Here is a 21,211-nt window from a genome sequence, read left to right on the forward strand (position 1 = left end):
AGGATCAACTGGTAAGAGGCACCAAGGAAGACCTAGAGCACACTGAGAGATTATATATCTCCCCTGGCCTGGGAATGCCTCAGGGTCCCCCAGGAAGAGCTGAAAACCATTGCTGGAGGAAAGGGACATCTGGAATGCCTTGCTTAGTTTGCTGTTTCCGCAACCCGGCCCCAGATAAGCAGTAGAAAATGGATGGATGAATGGACTCGCTGTTTATTCCCCTGCTTCAGTCTTTTTGCTAATTCCCTCATGGTTGTAACTCCTCCCGGAACATACAGACACAAGAGTCAAACCTCATCTTAACTCGCAGCAGGAAGCAGGATAAGCATAATTTCCCAAAATGTCCAACCGCTCCATTGACAATTTCTTTAGCTGTTTAGTTGGCTTGTAACCTAAAATATTTATAACAAGATGGTTCGTCTCAAGAGTTTTGTTCCTGAATTTTAAAGCATATGTTTACTAGTACATATTCTACTTTGTACAGTAGGATTATAGAATACTGTGGAAATACTGTAGAACATTTTTTATCCACTTTTTATAGATGCAAAGCACGTTGAGGATCCAGACGCTATTCCCTCTTGGAGCTAATGTTGGTTTTATAAAATCTGATTTGAAATTACATTAAATTCATGTTTGGTAACACTTTCAGTGCTGTTCATAAAGCATGACGAGGCGTGATAAGTTATGTGGAAATTATGATAAGGAAACAAGTATTTTTCCTCTCAAGGCAACTGTTTCAACTTGACTGAACTGACGGAGAGAGAGTGACATGGAAATAAACAGGAGAGGAGGCTGGAGAAGGGGAGATGTGAAGATGGGGGCTCAGGGAAAGAATAGCAACACACAAAAAACAGGAGAAGGAGAAAACAATGAAACATGGAAAGATGTGGGGATACTGGGAAAGAGAGAGGGATGGAAAACGAAAGGGAGAGATTGAAAGACAGTAAAAGAAAGATCGAAAAGTAAAGGTATAGTGGAGGCATTGCAGGCACGGCTACCCAGGTCTGCGGTTTGTTAAATAGCTTTTTGATGGAATTGGTAAAGCAGTGAAGCCTGTGACACTGTTAGCTGGCACACCACAGAGAGGGAGAGAGAGAGAGCAGCAATGGAGGGGTCAACTGAAAGAAAGGAGGAAAGATGCAGGTCGAAGGTAGGGAGCAAAAAGAAGGAATGAGAGGGAGTGAAAGTGAAGGAGAAAAATATTAAACTGTTGACTCTTCGGTTTTACTGCAGAGTCAGTCTGCCCTCAAGAGGTGAAGATTGGTATAACAACTCAACCACAGGACTGTGTGTGTGTGTGTGTGTGTGTGTGTGTGTGTGTGCGTGTGCGTGTGCGTGCGTGTGCTTATTGGGCTGACAGAGAGAAGGTCAATGTTGATTTGGGGTTAGTTAAGTTCAAGTTTAATACTGCATTTTCTGCTATGTTTTTATGTGTGCTTGTCAGTTAAGATTATTCTCTTATAGTAACAATTACTCTCATATATTCCTATAGGTCAGATTCATAATCCTCATACAGAAATCAAAAAGTTGTATTTTTAAAAACTATAACTCCTACATAAATGTGTCTATTCTAATCTTTTCTGATTGTATTCTATGCTGTTGTCTATTTACCGTTGTAATGTATTGTTAGTCCTGAGTACAAAGTACAGTAGTGGATCACTAGTCTTGTTTTATTGTAGAGAGACTGTTACTATTATCAAATGTTCTTGAAATCATGCACAACAGTAGATCACATTCAGTGCATTCATACATTTCTATAAAGTCCTCCAACTCATACAACTACATAGGTTGCTTGTTCGTACCCTCATATATGACCCACAGGTCCTACAAAGTTCCTACCAGCCCGGCACTTTGTCACAGCCTTCGGCGTGTGATACTCAAGGCAACTTTTAGTGCAGAACTTTAGAGTAAATGGCGTTATATAAATTGAGACTGTCTGCTCAGGGTGGAAAGACTTCAACTCATGAGACCAGTTGTCTTATCCCATGAGACAGTGTTGTTATTTGGAGTCAACTTGCATAACTGTGTCCGGTAGTTAAGTTCAGAAGTATTAGTATCCAAGCCCAACCTTGTTCTTTTACGAAAATTTTTGTCAAGTGGAATTTATTGCCTATGTCCTCATACCTAAACTGAATGTTCGCCATTTTAAACACATGGTTAATGTTGTGAAATGTTGCAGTTTGGTTTGGTTTAGGCACCAAAACTACTGAGAAGGTCATGGTTCGGGGGAAAATAAAAAAAACCTTTGTAACAATAATTTTTATACACTACAGGCCAAATATTTGGAAGCAACTTAAATTTTCTGTTCACAATGGCTTTCTTAAAAACCAGTATGGATGGATATTTTGATTTTTGGATGTGTTTACTGCATGATCATACTTTTTTCTTTATTGAATTGAACCATTTTCCTCAATTGACCTTTAGGTATAGATTAATGTTACCAGACCATTGCTGAATAAATGTTAACAAAAGAAAATAAGTTTTAGGGTTTAGAAGACTTGGAAGAGTCACAACTTCAGTGCAAAAGTAAAAAACAAATCAGAGTTTGCATTATTCACTTTAACTCTTTGGCTTTTGAGAGTTTGGATACAATAATCCCAATAAATCTCAACTGTGAAACAGAAATGGCTAAAATTGAAGCAGCTGAGTCAAGAAACATGAGTACAGATTAATACATCAAGAAAAGAATGATACACAAAGTCTAAGCAATAAAAACCCAAAGACCTGATAATTATAGTAAAAATGTGTTCTAATAAGTGACTCTTTATATAATAATCACATTTATTTTGTTGCAAAGTATAGCAATGAAACTATGATCTTTTTTGTACAAATTTGATCTTGCTTCCAAACTTTTGGCCTGTACTGTATATGTCATGTTGTTTTATACATAATGTTGAAAATAACGTACTTATGTCACAATTGTAACGACGTGTAGTTAAAATAAGTCAATGCAGACTTTTTGTTCCAGATGGGAGATGAAGAGAGGTTTCCTTGCTAAAATTACTGTTTGTTTGACCTGACCTCCTCCCTTGCTCATTTCACACATGACTTGCTCCTTCACTCCTGTCATAATTATGAATGTCATAAGGTTGCCACCACAATAAACGTAAATATGAGTCAACATAAGCTGCTTGTACAGACAACAGGGGGTTGTTTTCTGATGGACAGTCTCTTCTATAAAGCTGGTTCATCTGTATCCATTCATTTAAACATTTTCCATAACTACGTTTCCGATAAATGCCACATCTCACTAATGATTTCTCATATTACGGGATCTTTTGTGCACCCTTCTTACAAAATGTATTGATTCAATTATGTCAAGGTCATGGCTTTTCATCAATTTAATCTGAATAAATCCTGCAACACTTATAATACCCCTTTTGTGGCTATTAACTTCTGTGGCTGAACAGATTTAGACAAGAGTGTCATCTACATAAAGCCAAACTCTATCAACAGAGAATAAGAGAAAGATCAATAAGAAATCACAGTTGTGCACACACGGTTGAAGTTGTGTGATTTCTGGGAATAAATAAAACAGCTGCTTAGAGCCACAGATGTTCTGGTTTAACAGATGATCACAGATGTACAGAGACCTTTGCAGCCAGCATTGTGTTTCCTCGAACATTACCAGAGGGACGCACAGAGGGTATCTACATAATAACTGTGAAAATGAAAATGTGCAAAGGTTTCACATCTGTTTCATATCATGTCAGCCGTCACTCGTGCTGGCAGCTTCAGGACTCATATTTCACAGGCATACTAATATATAAATAAATTATTTCCAAGAAAATGTTTCACATGACTGACAGCTTCTTAGCCTGTTTGTATTTTGTAAAAAAAAAAAAAATCCCTCCAAAAAAATTCAAAGTGCTGAATAAAGCTTGGTGAACTTCAGCTGCTTCAAAGGAATTTGACTTGTGCATGAAAAAGCATTCTGGAAGATGAAATATAAATCAATGTAAACGCAGAAAAGTGGGTTAAAAGCTGTTTCTAATATTTTGAATAAAATATTTGACAGCTTTTATGGAAATAGATTTTAATCTTTGTAAAAAGGACCCTGAGTGCAGCACTGCTCTTGTAGCTAATAGCTCCCTGCTGCTGCTGCTGCTGCTGCTTCTTACCCACTGACACACACATACACCAACACAACATGACTCACACACTCATACACATTTAAAAATTCATAAATACGTAAGCCTCTGCTCTTTTCTGCTCCGAAGGGTAAACTTTGATTTTACCCTAAAACTGCTCCTGACAAAATAACACATCAGAGTATCAAAACACTATAAAGAGGGTCTATTTTGGTGATCCCCCCCTCCCCCCATTCCCCCTACTTCTCTGTTCCAGATCGATTTGTTTCTTTGAAGACGGATTGTGAGAAGAAAACAGAACGGCTCAATCCATCATCCTGTCTGCCTGAGGCCCTGTGCCATAAACAATACATTACTGGTGGTATCTGAAAGCGCCTGTAGGAGCCCGGCACAGTTCAAAGCTATAACCACAAACAAACAGAATGGAACCACACAACTTATTTCGGATAATTCATACTGCTATTCGCCTGTGTGCCGCTTCCTCTGCTTCACACCATTTAGACTCACACTGAAGTAGCATTTAGCACATGCATTTATCTGACACTCTTAACGCGGAACAAGAGGAGACTTAGTCAGCATTCATGATTCACCGTGCAGCTGAAACAAGCTGCGTCGCCTCTGCTTCTTCGCAGCAGGAACGCAGGGAATCCTGCAGAACAAAACCGGGACAGATGAAGGGTGGAGGATTACAGCTTCAAAGATTTAAACGCTCTGGTGTTAAGAGAGAGAAACAGGAATCTGAGATGTGAGATGTCTGACGGTTTTAACGCTTACAGATGCTGCATGAGAATGAAGGTTAAAATTTTTATCAGTGATATTAAATTGAGGCGTTTAAAATACTTGTCTCAAAGATTCACAATATTTCTGTATCTAGTCTCCTCATCTATTTATGGTTTTGCTGTTGCCCTAATAGCTGCAAGTTAAAATAGGGTTCATGTTAGCCTGTATTAACCTCATCAGAATCATTGGGCTTCATGCAAACAGATTTATTCTTAAGTGGCTTGTACTAGTGATGTACGAGAACTTGCTGCATTTACCAATTTTCTTGGATTTTGAATGCTATCTTTGGTACAAAGATAATTTACAAGTAGCACAGATCTGTTTTAGGAGTTATGTGCACTTTTTCATACATGGATTGTATATTTCATGACTTTCAAGGGATTTTGAGTTTGAAAAGCCTTAAAAAAATTAAATGACAAAGTAAGATAAAATCAAGAGAAGAATACAGAAATGTTGTTGCATGATGCCCAGTGAGCATTAGCCATCTGCGTGCTTAAATATTTAAAAAAAAAAAAAAAAGTTTTGTTTTTTTATGGTAAAATATTTCCTTAAAGCAGTTGGGCACAGAGGTTTTTTAACAAATGCAGCTCAAAAAGGAGGAAATGGTGTATTTTTTGGGGACTATTTTCAGTGGCGGATTAATCTAGTTCTAGCTATAGTGAATATTTCTTGCAGCAGGAAGGTGTATGTGGGATTGGGTTGAAATAAAAAAAAAAACAACAACAACCAGAGCAACAGGGTGGCTAAACATTTTTTTTATAGCTTCTGGATAACAATGGAGCTCTCTTGCACGGATGAAGAAGATATATCCGGCTTTAATACACAGATAATACTCACAGAAAATGTTATTTCAGTGGGTTTTTTGTAATTTTATTGGATTTCTTGACCATGAAGCTATAATTATTTTAATTAATACATTATTTTAAAAGCTCCAGTTTAATATATTAAGTAAGTACATCTTATTTTCATTATGTAATGGGTTCAGTTTTGTTTTATCTTCATAACCTCCTTTTTTGTCAGATTATTTTATAATAATATTTTCAATCCTAGTATGCAGTAGCATTAATTTTGTAATTTAATAGAAACCCCAAATATGAGATATCACCTAAGGTTCACACTTCATGTTTTAAAATGCAAACGGTGTTAAGTTGTAAAATCTCATCTGTGAGTTGGCAAGAATTTGGAGATTAAAAAGCGCCGTTGGGTGAAACAAAATCAGAGTTATTAAAAAGAAAAACACAGTAGCTGTTGAGTTTAGTGATTCCTTTGATGGATTTGTAGATGCAGTGTTACTTCGGGTGAAACTCTGGGGAGTTATTACCTGCTGACAAAGACTGGAATATAAAACATTATTATGAAGGATAAACTGTCAAATAGAGAGTGAGATGTGCTCAAGAGGAACTTCATGAATATTCAGATTTCTCTTCAACTCCACATTTCATTTGTTTCTGTGGGTGGCTGCAGTAGCTCTGCAAATAATGTGTTATTTGTGCCGGTTTATATTAATTTGTACACTGCTTATGCATTTGATGTGCAGATTTTAAACCCTTATTGTACACAAATATCAAATTTTATGACTAAATGAATCACTAATGTCATACTGATGTATATTTTTGAGTATTTATGAATTGTTTAAGACAGTAGAGGTAGTGATACTGAGAGCACAACATTTCGTCGTGAAAGGGTTATGATATATGATGAAAGCATTTAATGCGAAACAGTCACAAGATCGTTGCAGCCTGTTCTCCTGTCAAAAACGTTAATATACGTTGTGTGTACGGCATCGAAAAATTTCACCGTCCACTGTAATGCGCCCGCCACAGTTTAAAAGGGCGGATTCCCACGGTTAGTTGGAGGTTGGGGTGGTGGATGGGTCGAACAAGCAGTGGACTTTCCCCCAGGATTCGCGTCCCATGTGAAATCAAAAGTTTGCCATTTTTAACGTAAGTTACGTGAATCACATTTTTTTATGTAACTTATGGGTCTTTTTATGTAACTTGCGGCAGTCACGTGACCTTTGTAACTACTTCATTTTGGGATTTACGTACATTTATTTACTGTTTTAACTGTCTTTCATAACGCCTTACCAGAAGTTATTTGCTCTAAACCTAAGGTCAGTGGTTTTAGAACATAAATCCACAGAAACTGCAGCCTTTTTACAACCGAGGACCATACGTCTGTGCTATTTTTAAGACACGCCGCAAGCCGGCCAGCGCCGCAATACGAACATATGAGCCCTGAAACACGAGCCGCGATATGTGCGTACGTGCCGTAATTTGTGATACTGACACACAACTTCTGCCGTTTCTGTTGGAGAACTTGTTGGAGCATTGTTATAAACACGCTCTGAAACCAGACTACTTTGTTAGGATTAGGCTCCAAAACTACTTGGTTGAGGTTAGGAAAATGATCAGGTTTGTATTAAAGTAATTACTTCTGCATATAATTACTGGACGCAGTCACGTAGGTGATATAGAAGTAGAGTAGAAGGTCTTCTGGGTTGAAGTCCAGATGTTTGTTCTACTAATCCACCACACACTCTCACCTTAAATGACATTTCTCTGCATGACTTTTCATAGGTGAAATAGTAATGAACAGTGAATAAGAACCAGCTGAACAATTCTAACCAAAGAAACCTGTAACAGAGTGAAAGCATTACTCAAGGGCAGACAGAAAAGTAAACAGAGAAATCAATTCCACATTTTTCTATTGCACAGACAGAATACACAAAACAATGTGTTCAAAAATATTTTTGCTCTTGGCCTTCAGCACTGTTTGTTTCCAAATGCAAAGGCCACATCCTCAAACAAATATTTCTCTGACTCACTGGAAAACACAATTAAACTAAAGTTTACCCGAACACAGCTGTCTGCTTCTTACTCAGGTGCCAGGTTGATGAAATTACAATTCATTATTTTTTCAAATTGTTTTGTGCATCAGATGAAAGACTTCTGCTTATGATCGCAACACTAACTCATGTCAGGTGTTCATCTTTTCTATGCAAATATCAGGAGACTAAATGAGATGTGGCCTCATTTAAACTCAGCTGCAACATCTGAAAGTCATATTTTTTTAATTATTTGCAGTTCTGAAATTCTATTATTTTTTCCAAGTGGGTAACATTCATTGTCTGACTCAAACTGAAACTGGCCTTTCTTTAAAGAGAGGCACAACATAAAAAAAACAACTGCTCTCCAGACATTCAAAATACAAGCAGCCGGCCTCCTCTGCCTCTCACATGAAATAATTCAGATTTACTGCGCAAAAGATGCAGCGACTCACACTTCAGCATCATTGTCTTTCCACAGCATGTTGCCAAACTAATGACTCGCCACTTGAAGTGAAATCTTTGCTAGAAAAGTGAGCCATGCTGTCACTTCCCTTAACACTTAGCATCGATGAAAACAAAGGGCTCTCTGAGTAAAGGCCGGGGATCGGTGCCGGTCCACGGGCTCATTAACCAGCATCTATCCTGCTCTATTAGCTGTAATGGAAGAGGTCCCTGAAGGTGGCAGCCCTGTTACTCTGTAGTCCCAGAGACAAAAAGGCAACAATTTTCACACATACTGATCCCTCGAGGGCTCCCCGGCCTGGTTAGCAGGTGCACAGGGAAAGCTATTAGCTACCAGGGATTTTAATGGGAGCAGGTTAGCTCTATCAGAGACAGTCACTGTGACAACGCTGCTGCTTGTCATTCCCCGATACTTAAACACAAATGATGTCTGCTTCTCTGTCACCAAGACAAAAAAAGTACCCTGCTGCTTTCAAGGCCCTGAGCTGAGAAATCTTGCTATTTGTTCCTGGTACAAAACACCCACAATGTGTTTACCTTCAACTAACAGGCAGCATGGTTCCACGGGCAGAAATAGTTTGCAGTTGGTGTTTGTTTTTAACAAAGGTTTTCATCGACAAAGTGCAGGAGCTGACAAGTTTCGGCCGTCAAGGAGGAGATAAGAGAAGGCCTCGAGAAAATACGACACAAATACACACATCGTGTTCAGTCACTCGTACAGACACACCGATGGCTGCGTGGAAATACAAGTACCTTCACTTCTCTTCTTCTCTCTTTCTCTCTCTCACACACACACACACACACATAATGGTATGCCATGCATGCACACTCACACTGAGCCACATGTAACTTGGGATGGTGTGTGTGTAGGTGAAGGACATTTCAGTCCATGCATCTTTTTATTTCTAGAAGGTTACAGACTGCAGGTGAGCTCAGGTAACTCTTACAGTAGGGAAAATCAATGTAGCTGCATAGTTGACATTGAGTCCTTATAGCAGCCAGCAGAAAGTATTTATTGATGGGACTTACTTCTTGTTTCACTTGTGCAACAACTAGAGTGGCTGAAGAGATTCTCTCCAAACAGCACAGAACATTGAAAATTATTTATATATAAACATTTTTTGGTCCTCTACTGTGTTTTTATTTGTTTTTCATTGTTTTTAAATCATGTTCCTGACGTCTTTTTGGAGGGGGCTTGATCTAGAATGATGGATGCTGTCATGTTCTCAATGAGGAGGTGATTGAAAGGGTCATTTGGTGAAGGCTGAGAGGTCTGACTGATGGACTGTACAGTGTGCTGGATGAACAGACAGAGCAATCAGCTTTTTGTCCTCTTCATTTCACTCCTCTTAGGGTGTTTCTGACTTTTCTGGCTCACAGCTTCATCTTGATGGCGTCGGAATTTTCAGACAATCTGTCACTGTTGTCAGTGATACTTCCTGGAGTTAAATCAAGAAGTATACATTGGAACAATTTTATGAACCATAATAAAAAGAAAGTCAGATTTCCCCCTGTTCTTTGAAAAGGAAAAGATCAGAATTAGCCACACAGCTGCCAGCTCAAATACAAAATATTTGATAACCATTGTATTTTATTGTTAATTATTTATTTTTAATATTTTATTAAAAATTATTATTTTTACATATAATATATTAATAAATTATAATATTACTAATAATGTAACTATTACTATACTGCTATATAACTGTATATTAATAATACAATTATTAATATTATTATTATTATTATTATATTGTTTTTTTTCTTATGGCACAATATTGTACATTTATTTAAAAAAAAAGAAGAAACAAAGTTTTTAATATTAGATTTATCCATTTATTTATTATTTAATAGGGCCACGGGGCAATCGCACCGAGCACTACTGTTATACTGTGGATTTTTTCTTCTTCCTCTTCCGGACGCATTTTCGTCCCGCCACTAGTCCTACAACTTAAAGAGTTGCAGGACAAATTATATATCAAAACGTGCGGTTTGATCGGGATCGGTGTGCTATTACTTTTCTCTACAGAATACGAATTTGGGCGAAAAACTGTCCAAAAGTTTGCATTGAAATGAATGGGATGGCCGGAAAAAAATGAGCAATAATCCAACAATAATTGGAGATTTTTAAACGTCTCGTTCTCCGGCATAGTTTCACCTCAAGACTCCATTTAAACTTAAAACAGTAGACACAAGTCTTGTGTATCGGTGTATTAATCCACGTTTCGATAAGTCATTTAGTTATAGGTAACTTTATTTTAATTACACACACACACACACACACACACACACACACACACACACACAAATTATTATTTATTTACTCATTTAGGTTGGTTTTGTGATTTTATTGTTGTTGTTCTTTTTCTTTTCTTTTTTTTCTGTGTTTGTCAATTGGTGATTTATGTTGTGTTTTGTTTAAATTAATTTAAAAATAAATTAGGTGTATTTTGCTTAAAATTGCAAAATGATCTGCCAATGGAACAAGAAAATTTGGCTTGTCAAGACTTTCCAAAACAAGTAAAAAAATATCTAATGTCCTTCTCATTTTTTTCCTGAAGCATTTCTAGATATTTCTAGATCTTTTCCTGGATTTTCTAGATTTTTTCTAGGTCATCTTCGAGATTTTGCTAGATCCTTTTAATTTTTTAAAAAAAAATTTGATATTCCTGGACTTTTTTCTAGATTTTTTTTTCCTTGTTCTTCTCAGAGCTTTTCTAGATTCTAGATTGATTCTTTTTTTTATTTTTCTTGATCCTTCTCTAGATTTTTCTAAAGTATTTCAAGATATTTCTAGATCTTTTTCTAGATTTTCTAGATTATTTTTCTAGAATCTAGAAATGCTTTAGAAAAATCTAGAGAAGGATAAAGAAAAATCTAGAAACATCTAGAAAAGATTTCGAAAAATTAAAAGGATCTAGAAAAATCTAGAAAATGATCTAGAAATGCTCATGTAAAAACTAGGGAAAAAAATCCAGAAAAAGATTTTTAAAAAATCTAGAATATGATCTAGAAAACAAAGATCTAGAAATATCTAGAAATGCTTTCGAAAACTCTAGAGAAGGATTAAGAAAAATCTAGAAAATATTTCGAAAAGTTAAAAGGATCTAGAAAATGATCTAGAAATGCTCTTGTAAAAAATTTTTAAAAATCTAGAATATGATCTAGAAAACAAATATCTAGAAAATCCAGAAAAAAATCTAGAAAATCCAGAAAAAGATCTAGAAATATCTAGAAATGCTTTCAAAAAATCTAGAGAAGGATTAAGAAAAATCTAGAAAATAATCAAGAAAAATCTAGAAAAGCTCTAGAAAAGATCTCTATGTTTTTTTCAATATCACTTTCTAGATTTTTGTAGATCCTTTTCTAAATTTTTCTAAAGCTTTTCTAGATATTTCTAGAATTTTTTTCAATTTGTTTCCTAGTTTTTCCTCGAGCTTTTCTAGATTTTTCTTGATTATTTTCTAGATTTTTCTTGATCCTTCTCTAGATTTTTTTGAAAGCATTTCTAGATATTTCTAGATCATTTTCTGGATTTTCTAGATTTTTTTTCTAGAATCTAGAAATGCTTTAGAAAAATCTAGAGAAAGATCAAGAAAAATCTAAAAAATGATCTAGAAATATCTAGAAAAATATAAATATAAATAAATATCTCGAAAAATTAAAAGGATCTAGAAAAATCTAGAAAATGATCTAGAAGTGCTCTTGTAAAAACTAGGAAAAAAATCCGGAAAAGATTTTTTAAAAATCTATAATATGATCTAGAAAACAAATATCTAGAAAATCCAGAAAAAGATCTAGAAATATCTAGAAAATGCTTTCGAAAAATCTAGAGAAGGATTAAGAAAAATCTGAAAAATAATCAAGAACAATCTAGAAAAGCTCTAGATCTCTAGATATTTTTATCACCTTCTAGGTTGTTCTAGATCCTTCTCTAAATTTTTCTAAAGCTTTTCTAGATATTTCTAGACTTTTTTCTCAATTTGTTTCCTAGTTTTTCCTAGTATGTTCGTGTCACAGTGTGTGACATCATCGCAAGAGTGTAGAGGGAGAGAAAAAATTGTCAAAAAATAAATTTGAAAACTGCGCTCAAAGGTGCAAATTCCACTCTACGGAAATAATTTATACATAGAAACTTAGGATAATTTGTCTTCTCACTCACAATCCTCTTGTAAAGCTGTCAGAGTTATAGTTTGGGCGTAGGACGCACAGACGCGCTGCCAACACACACCAACAGCCTCATTGGCTCCCATATTAAAAACGGAGGAAGATTTCTGAAAAAGGGACATGTAACAGTTTTTTTAGATCGCTCGAACAAAGCTATTTTTTTTATTTTTCTAAAAAAACAAAACATATGTAGATGTAAAAAAAAACCAGGACGCTCAAAGTGAAGTCGGATCAATGATAGGTATTATGGTTTTGCGAAAAAAATGCTTTCTGTTTGAGGCCAGAAATTCCAGTCTGTCCACCTCTGTCCTGGAACATTCGGCATCTCATCATAGTGGACATACACTGGCAGTAGCCCCCGTGGCCCTTTCAGAATTTCCCCTGAGGAAATTTTCTAGTTATTATTATCGTTGTTATTATATTGTTGTTACTTTTATTATTATTACTATTATTATTATTAATAATAATACAACTATTATTATTATTATTATTATTATTATTATCTCTCTCTCTGTCTCTCTCTCTCTCTAGGTTTGAATAATATTGAATTGATATTTAATGATAGCAAGGGTGAAAGGGATAATTAAAATAATTTCAGCTACTTAAAAATAGTAATAGTAAAGTGTGACGCTCACAGCCAGTTCCCAGTTCGCTCTTGGACATACAGTTCATTACGCATCAGCTGTAATGTACAAATTGAATATTAAGTAGCCGTTAATAAATGTGAACCGTGCATGGTTCAGAGAACAGTAGCCTATACTAGTGTATGATGATACTTTCCCCCTCTTTTTTATGCTTGATAATAAGTATTTATTAATACAGGACATTTATTTTGTCACGCAGTGTTGACATACTAATATTAATACCATCCTCGTTTTTACTTCCCAGTGTCTCAAACCGAGAAGGTAGTAGTAGCAGATTAACTGCGATAGCGCCATCATTGCTACTGAGAGAGGATTTACAGACGTTTCCTTTTTCTTTATCTTACGAGGATCTCGTAATTATGAGATCAGGATCTCGTAATTACGAGAAAAGGTGTCTATTTGTTTTTTTATCCAGTGAATGCAATGCGCTTCCGTACACAAGCTCTCCCAACAGAGCTCTATAAAGGCTGTACACAATACAACAGTAAAGACAAAACATGCGTATCGGCTCTATCGCACGGCACAATAAATCATTTTATTGCACAAAGTGCCGACTACAGATGAACCCAAACAGTAGATAAGGTGTTAAGGAACAGCACAACATCAGACAGAATCCTCACATTAACGGTTTGTTTAACGATTGTTGTTTCAGTAACACGGACAGCTCATGCGTAACAGAACATGCGCATAGCCTACGGCAACCAGTTAGTGTGGAAACCATTAAGGACACAACACCGGCCTTTAATCTTTCTGTTGTCTCACGCCAGTGTTTACTTGTACTGTTTAAGGTTGAGCCGCCAGCTGTTGTGAGAAATAAAGCACGACGCGATGCGAGCCGCAAATATAACGACCACCCGTCAGCGAAGAGTTCCAGGGTGGTCACAAGGGCCGAGTTACAAATGCAATTATACATTTATTTCCTTTCTTACATACTTGTTTATATTTTTTGTAATAAAATATGTTTTTATCAAACTATGATGGCGAATTTTGAGTTTAACAGCCGCTTGGCTTCACAATTAAAGCAATCCATGTTTTACCAAGAGAGACCTATTACACAGTTTAGGCTGTTTTAGTCTACCTAAATGCAATTTAAGTTCACGCCTCGGCTGATGCTTAATGAACTGTATGTCCAAGCGCATAAAATTACTCAAGAAGCATCCTTACTCATTGGACAGGTCCGCATGGCTACTTAATATTCAATTTGTACATTACAGCTGATGCGTAATGAACTGTATGTCCAAGAGCGAACTGGGAACTGGCTGTGAGCGTCGCACTTTACTATTACTATTTTTAAGTAGCTGAAATTATTTTAATTATCCCTTTCACCCTTGCTATCATTAAATATCAATTCGATATCATTCAAACCTAGAGAGAGAGAGAGAGAGAGAGAGACAGAGATTTCGTTAACAAGAAAATAAAAACGGGCCTGAAAATAATAGAAATATCCTGACAGCTCTGTGGGGGCTTGGAGTTCATCTATAAATTCTGCTTTCACAATCCCGTGTGAAGCTGAGACTCTGTGTAACAACTGAACTGTTATAGGCGTACACGCATTACACACACACACAGGGGTCCGCTGCGTTCGCTCGTGGCACGAATGACTCATCGCTACATGATTTCCACACACTCCACAGCGTGTGTCTGTACGCCTATGTAGAATTGTACTTAACAGTCACGCTGGTCTTCATGTCACGTATTTGAGGCGTAGTTCACCCGTCACGCAGCCGTCACGTAGGCGTCACGCAGACGCTGTACACGCGTTGTTGCGCATACGCCTATGTGACGCCTGTCTGTCCATTGAAAGTGAATGGAATTTACACGCGCACGTTAGACGTTTGATGTCATCGCATAGGCGATGTACACGCGTTTTAGTATAGTGTGCTGGCATAAAATGCCCCTCATAGTGTGTGTGTGTGTGTGTGTGTGTGTGTTTTAAAGTTTTAAAGTGTCAATTAACCTTGTTTTTCTCTCTACAGGGTCACAGAGATTATGGTATATTTTACCAAACAAATAAATGTCTACAGCAAAGTTTGAGGGTGTCTGGAGCTGCCCAAACACGGCTGCTGCTGAATTTTTCAAATGTCATTTTCACTGTTTTGAGCAGCACAAACAAAATCTCATTCATGTCTAATGAGGTGGAAGCAGAGTCCCCTCTTTAACCCTAAAATAACTGGAAAAACCAAACGGGAGGTAATTCCCCACAATGTGATGAAAACATGACACACATTTCACACCTGCTTTTTACATGTAAAAACATTTTAGGTCTTCACAGCATAACTCTGACAAAATTTGTGTTTTAATTACTGACATTACAGCTTAGCATTAATTAGAAAGTGTAATTACCATTTTTGATTACAGTTTGTGTGACCTTTTTAATAATTCATCCCCTTAGGAAGACGTTGTGGAAGGTGGCTGAACTGTGTGGCCTTAGAGCTTTTTTATTTATTTTAATTCTTTTGTGTTTTTTGCTCAGTTCACCTCTTTCCTTTACATTCTCCCTGTCAGTCGTCAGTGCAGGTGGAGAAATAAAGATTCATCTCTTCCAGCTTCAAGTCATTTATTCTAGTAAAGTGTGAAAACCAACTCCCACAGATTGAAAATTGCCTGAGCTCAATAATCCATCGTACCAAACATGAAGTACTAATTTATTTTTGTCAGAGTTTCAGTTTCATCATTATTTCATTGTGAACGAGCGTTTTCACATCAGTGTGCGGATTAAGTAACACTCTGCTTAGTGTCATTCAGCTGACACCCACAGGCAGAAATGAAAGGAAATAATCCCTAAAAACCACACAAACTTTGTCACATCCATGCACTCATAATGAGCTCAGACAGGGAGAGAGCATGTCATAAGAGAGCATTAGGTTTTATTCTTCAAAACAGCACTGTTCTTGTTAAAACTCTTGTTCACATTTCTTCTCTCAACATGCTTTTATGTAAGACTTTATATCCAGTTGTTTTGTTACCCTTTAGTGCCTTTAAAAGGTGCTTTCAGACAGAAGTTTCTACTGGAAACATGGCAGCTTAGCTACTGTCATCTGAGCTGAGGATGGTTTGACTTTTTCTTAGCTTTTGTTACATGGAAACCACAGAAACTACATGGAGGAAAGTAATGCAGGAGGTCATTTCACTGCTTTCTGAGACTCTCCAACAGGAGTGAACACATCAGTTAGAAAACACATCTGAGCAACATCATCATCAAAGTCTGACTGAAGTCAAATAATTCATGATACATAATTAACTACTTCACTACAGGTGAATAGGGTCTTTTTTTTAAAAAAACACTTACATATAGCACAATGAAACTTCCCCGGTTTGTTATTTACATTAAGCATTTTTTTTTTTGCATTACAAGCATTCTGAAATGTATGTTAGATATGCAAATAAAGTGTGAGAGAAGGAATTTGGAAAAACTCCTGTTATCGTTTCATAAATAAAAAAGCTTCACATGGGCGCTGGAATATACATATATTTAATGATAATAAAATAAAAATAATAAAGATTGTTCTCAGAATATATATATACATTTAATAATAATAAAATAAAAATAATAAAGATTGTTCTCAGAATTTATGAATTAATATTTGAAAATTAAATGTAATATTGATTAAATCGAGAAATCGATTTTTTAAACCTAGCCCTAGGCGCAAATGGATAAAATAGTAAAATATACACTTAAATGTTTGTATTGGGTGTTTTCCTTCAACTATTGTGAAAGAAGACATGTTATGGGAGAAAAAAGGAATGTCTCGCCTTAATCTAAACTTGCAATATTTCTCATATTGTGTTGCTCACACTGAAACCTTAGATTCTTCTTAATCAAGCTGAAATTTCCTGGAGGCGTCATTTTATGCACATTTCCCACATTTCTCTGGTAACAATAAAAATCTTGGGACCTCTACTAGAATTTCAAGGTTTGGCTGCTTTTGTAATGATTTTTTAGGTTAACCAGATTTTTTTTTTAAAGCATAATTTCAATCTCTTTGAGGAAAAAAAGCCAAGAAAATATCAAACACCTTACAAACAACATAAGAAAGGCCAAGAACACTGCATGAATTAGAAGCAAAACACAGAGTATTTTGGGAAATAAGATTCTTTTTGTTCTTAAGATCAGTACTTCAGTCAATACTCTGCTGTGTGTGTTATGAGTCGAGGTGGAGCTGGGCCGACGTAGCTCTCTGTAAAGACAGACTGCTGTGGGAACAGCTGGCCTGGCTTTCTTTAAAGTTCAAAAATATGTCTGTCAACATCTCTGAAGCTCACAGACTGACAAACATCTTGGTTGCTTTATTCGTACGCTAACATAAACGGGCCGCCCTGCTAGGTCATCTGGTCGAGCGTGTCTGTTGAGCAATAAAGAAAAATAATCATCTTATGAATCTCATGCTTCTTCTGTATTTCATCTGCCAGCATCCTCCTGTTTTGCTGCTTCTCCTGGGAAACTCCTGTAATTTGCATGGTACTCAAACTTATTATAGCTAACCAGCATAAGCAGATCCATAAGCTTCTTATGTTTGTCTGATCCTCTGAAAACACAATCCTTGCACTAATGATATTTCAGTTGGGCGTGAGGCGGGGTACACGCTGGACAGGTCTCCAAACTATCACAGGGCAGACACATAGAGACAGACAACCTTTCACACTCTCATTCACTCCTATGGGTAATTAACCCATAAGAACCCATGGTGACACCCTTGTAACAAACACTTCAAATCTTCAAAGCTTTATGCTTGTTTTTTTTATTATTGATTTGTTATTATTTTGTTACTTCTGAAACATAATTTGTTGTTAAATAGCACTATTAATGTCACAATTTCAATAAATGTTTGATAAATGAGATGCAAAGAAAAATGTAAATATGTGTTTCTGTAAGCAGTAAATGTGTTTTAAATTTTAAAATAAGAAATATCATAAACATAAATACCATAAATGCCCAATGTACCGTATATATGTCACATCAGAGATCTTTGACATTTAGGGGTAGTATTTTTTAAAAACATCATAAATGTGTTCTATGTGGTCGACTTGGTCTGTGGTATATCCCTCATAATTTTCCTTCAAGGATGAATAGGTCTGGGTTCTAATGGGTTAAGATCCCTAAATCAACCTAAGCTGCATGTTTTTGGACTGTGGGAGGAAGCTGGAGGACCTGGAGAGAACATGAATACTTCACAAAGAAGAGCCAGATTTGAACCTGGAACAGTGCTGAGCACAACACCACTCTGGACTGAACATTTTTCCATTTATTTTATTTATTTATTTTATTTGTTTGTCACTAGGATAGAGGTTGTTTTTTTCAGGGGCAGATCCAAATGAGGCTAAAATCTGAAATAGTGTTGTGATGGCCCATGATGCCTAGTGCTGGACTGAGTAGTTTAACTTTGCAGTTTTATCTTCCAAAATGCAAAATGTTACTTTTTTGTTAGTGTTCTTTCTTTGTCTGTTCCAAATAGTTTTGTTATTTTTGTGAGTGTTCATAGTTTTAACCATTAGTTAGTGCTGAGGCAGATACAGCCTCTTCCCTCACATTATCAGCTTTTACAAAGGCAATACCGTTGGCATGAACAAGTGAGATACAACATGCTAATTACTGATTTTTAGGGGTTTAGATTGGCATATTTTCAAACGAGAATCAGGTAAGCTGTTGTTTGTTCTCCATTTGTTTCCACTCTTCATGCTAAGCTCCCCTAATTGCCTTCATGTTTAAAACATGAGCATGAGTTTATAAAGCTTTTAAACTAAAAATAAACCCTCTTGTGAAGCTGTTTTTCAGATGAAGCACTCAATTATAGGCATAATCGTTAAAGAATATCAAACACATTACCGACTGAAGATTACTGTGTGTGACGTTTACATTTGCCTCCAAAATCTATACAATGTAATGCTAATTGAACACTTATTTCCAGCCCTGCAATTGTAATCTGGGTCTTATAAAGTGACACTTGTTGTGAGCTAATTGTTGCCTCTTGGGAAATGTATAAATCTAATTGAATGAGTTTAGCGGGGCTCATTTCGCATATTCAGTTAAAACCAATCTATCCTCACCGCTGGAAACTGATGATTTGCGAGAAACTCTTTTGCTAAGTTGACACACACACACACACACACACACACACATATACACACACACACACACACACACACACATACACAATTTTCCCCCATCCACCCACACATAGCACACACACTACGACTGCTACAACTTAATGCGTGTGTCTGTGCTTCATAATAGTCCATTAGTGTGCAGTAAAAACACAAATTAGTTGAGATGAAGAGACAGACCCACTGGGGTTCAGAGCTAATATGCAGTACAAAACACACACAGACACACACACACTCATAGTGTGTCAATAAAGACGTTTAACTGATGTATTACTGAGTCTTTGCACAGCAATGTTGAACATTTAATTTCCTTCTATAAGAGCTTCTCTCTGTATTTAAATGTGTTTATTACTGTATACTTTTTGCGTGTGTTTGCATTTGTGTGTGTGTAACTGTGTGTCCCACAGAGTAATGAAGGATGCAGAAAGGAAAAATGCAAAATAAGAGCGGGGGAAAGAATCTGACAGATGTTCTTTGGCCTTTTGCATTGCCGAGAGACAGGAAGCGAGACAGCAGGTGGAGAGAGGAGAGGTCACAGACGTAATTAATTGCTCCTTTTCACTCCTCGGAGTAAAAAGCAGAGATGATTATGCGTCTCTCCTTTAAACACAGGTATTGAGAGAAAAGCAGAGAGCAAAGAAGTGTCATCAGAGTAATATTGTGTTCAAATTGCAGAGAGCTGGAAGGAAAGGAAAAAGTAGTTTCCCATCGGAGTGAAGCTAAGAAAAGAGCGGCTGCTCGCTGAGGGCCGTTAGAGACAGGTTTCAGTGTCTGTGTTTCGAAGTCACTGCTGGTGTCTTCATGCATATGTTGCTCTCAGATAACAGCTGGAATGCCTCCATCTGTAATTGTAGTCTGGTGGCCTGCAGAGAAGACAGAAATGTCAGCAGGGCTCGACGGCAAATTGCCAGAGCAGCTTTTTCCAGATTGTTTGTGTGGGCTGGGATGGTCTTTTTACTTTTGTGTGTGCTTTCAGAATGCGTGTTTGGGTTTATTTGGCAGTTATTTCACATTTAATGGTGTGTGTGTTTGTGTGGAGTGTGGAGTGAACTTATGTCTGTTGATTTGAGACAAGTAGTGTTCAAAATTACACCGTTTTTTTTCAGCAGAGAACTATTTTTGGGCATGAGGGGTCGGAGAGTCCTGCATATAAACAGACACATACATGAATTTGTCAACTTACATTACAAAAATATACTATCAATACATTCCATTTCATACAGAGAAACAGAGAAAATATTCACCATTGCAAGTTTTTTTATTCTTGTTTATTTTTTTCTTTTTGCTCTCTGCTGAGAAACTATAAATGTGCAAATGATGGACAGACAATAGTTTGCAGAATGAATAAAAATAAATCCACTAACAGCCAGAAGATGCTGACTTGAAAGAATGCAAACAATAAGTAACATGTGTTGAATGCACAACTATGCACGGATGACCGCAGGAGAAATAGGCAGCATTGTGTTTATTAGACAAATTATCGAAACTGTTATGCACAAACAAACAAGCATGTTGATAAATGCTTAAATATTTGCATATATTTGTTCCATAAACCTATATGTAAAGTAAAAAAACAAATTTCTATAGAAAAGAAAAAACATTTGCACCTGCTAAATTTACAAATGAGGCTTTCTGGAGAGAGGTATTATAATCCTTGTGGACAACTGTCCAATTATTGTCCAATTGTTGTCCTGCAAGACTGTAAAGAGAAATATGTCTTATTAATATGCAGTGCCTTTTAATTACATAGAAATGTGAAAGTGAACTACTTACTGTAGTAAAATTAACTTAACTACAACAAAAAACAAAACAGTGAAGTTTCAGACCATAAAACCAAAATAATTTCTTGAAGATGCTAAAATAATGCTCTATTGTTTTTTTAATGTGTTGGATAATAGCCTCCAAGCTACAAATATGAGTATTTACTCCAAAGATTACTGCAGGAGTGAAACTGACTAACGGATTGTTTCCATCCAGCATCACATAATTACCATTTAGACCTCCCAGCTTGGGAATAAACTTTCTTGGCCTTTTCCATGTTACCTTTTCATTAGTTGTATCAATAAAGACTTTTTCTGTACAATCTGCACAACCTTCCCTCAGTCAGTTTCCACACCCGCTGTTTGCTGCAGAGA

The sequence above is a fragment of the Centropristis striata genome, chromosome 20 (genome assembly GCF_030273125.1).
Source record: "Centropristis striata isolate RG_2023a ecotype Rhode Island chromosome 20, C.striata_1.0, whole genome shotgun sequence".
NCBI lineage: Eukaryota > Metazoa > Chordata > Actinopteri > Perciformes > Serranidae > Centropristis > Centropristis striata.